Genomic DNA, 2,253 nt, shown 5'->3' with positions numbered 1-2,253 from the left:
TCAATAAAGTTCGAGCTCTCGCCAAAATAATCTGTCTCCAAGACTTTAAGAAAACGTTTTTCTCCTCATTAAAAGTTGAGGAGAAGTTTGACAGCAGGTCTGATCCGGGCAGCCGGGTCCCGGTTTCTGAGAGAAAATCAGGATCAAACGTGGACAGGATCTACTTCCAGTGTTTTCCTGCTGGACTGGACGAATCAGGCGACATGGAAGTGATGTGAAGTGTTTGTGTAACGAAGTTTAACTTCATTAAAGAAAAAAACACCACATAAAAGACGGATTCTGATGATCATTGTTTCCTGTTTTCCCCTCTTTCTTTTTTTTTTTTTTTTTTTGTTAGGAGATTCCGGGAAACTTAAGATTTAGTATCTTGATTCCTATCTGTCACAGGAACTTCCACAAATAACTGTAAAGGTGTGAAACACAGACTCAGAAGTTGAGGATGAAGTTGTGTTTACTTGGTAACAGGCAGGTAAAGCAGGAGAAATGGCGGTGTCTGTGTGGAGGAGGCTGATGGGATAATGAGGAGCAGGTGTGCAGGTGGGTGAGGAGAACAGGTGACTGACAAAAGGCGGGAAACTCGCTGAGGGCAACTAGTGGACAGGTGGAGAATTACAGAGCCTCAAATGAAAGTAATAAATAGGTTTTATTAATGTGTATGTACAAGGTCAGAGTGGCAGAGACACAGTTTTTAATAACTGCATTTAAGTTTTGCATTATTAAAGACACACAAACATACTGAACACACCTGAACATTACCCCTCATACCCACCCTGTGTCCCTCAATACCTCTCTTGGGATCAGTAGAACCCCCCAAATAAATGACAAAATAAAGTAATACCATAAAATAAAATAAAACAGGTAGTAAATACATTAATAGCCTGATATTTGTACTCTAAAATAAGCTCTGCAGGGCTCCTTTATGTAACATGTTACCAGACTTTTAATAACCTTGAAGAAGATTTATTTATTAAATTGTATTCATATTTAAAATGTATTCAATTCAGGTGTTTTCTCTGCTTTATCACAGCAGACATTTTGACTTGTCATGAGAGAAAACACGAGGTGTCTGACATTAATGATAACAGGATCCTGAAACTGAAGAATTAATTGATCATTAATTCTGTTATTTACAACTCTGCCTTTTCCTCCAGCATGTTAAAATGTCTTCTGGTAGCCTTTCTGGGCTCTATGTATGTATGTGAAAGAATCTTGGTTACATTTACTTGGTGTTGACATTTTTGTGATGCTTCCCCATTTTTGTTGGTGGTGCAATTACTTTGATTCCAACACTAAAATGTGGTCAAATCACTGCGAAAGTGCAGAAAAATTGAGTAACAGTTTATGTCAGAGCACTTACTTTACTGTCACGCAACTGAACTGCTGTTACAACATTGATTATTCAAGTCAGTTTTATTTATGTAGCCCAATATAACACTTTTTTCTTCACAATCTGTGCAGTATATGACTACCTCAAAGTATTCTCATTGGCAGGAAAAACATAGACAGGAAAAGGCCTCAAAGAGAGTAGAGCAGAGGATAGGTGAGGTTTAAAGGTCCAGAGTGTAGGATTATGGGGCTTCTAGAGGTGTAGTGGCAGATAATTTCACCCTTCCCTTTAACCTGGCCGTGCCCCAACTACAGTGGGCCTGAAATATGGGAAAAACCCAGAACCCAAGGAGACCCACAGCGTCTGTAAATAAAAACGCCTAATTCTGACTTCAAACACTCATCTCACATTGATTCAGAGCCTTTTTCACAGCAGCCATTCTGAAAGAATGATAAATAGGGTAAACACAGGCGTTATCAAAGACACTCATTAAGGCTCCGTTCCATTCAGCTCAAACAGAGTCAGGGTGCTGCTGTTGAGCGTGTTGGCTCACTGGAAAAGGCTCTGCTACACTAAATGGAACATTAATTAGTAAAAAATGGCTGGAAAAAGGTCTGTGGGCTTCCTATCTGTGTAAGATCAGACACTGGTGATTATTTGTGCTGATGAAAGTAGATCAAACGTAACAGAGAGATTCGAGAGTTACTGATAGTCGAACTGATGTAATTAATGATGAAGTAATGTCTCATGTTATTGTGAAGGCTCATTAAACCATCTGATGTCTTTCTGATGTTGTTACTTGGTGGTATCCTGTTGCCTTATGTGGCTGGTTGACAGTGAGTATATTAAGACCTGTGTGTGTTTCAAACTCTTCACTTCATCAGCCATGGACAAAGGTGTGCTGCTGGTCCTGTTGTGTCTGCAGG

Source organism: Morone saxatilis, unplaced genomic scaffold, assembly GCF_004916995.1.
Source record: "Morone saxatilis isolate NCDOM2014 unplaced genomic scaffold, NCSU_SB_2.0 Contig23, whole genome shotgun sequence".
In the NCBI taxonomy this organism is placed as follows: Eukaryota; Metazoa; Chordata; class Actinopteri; family Moronidae; genus Morone; species Morone saxatilis.
This window is presented reverse-complemented; position numbering follows the sequence as displayed.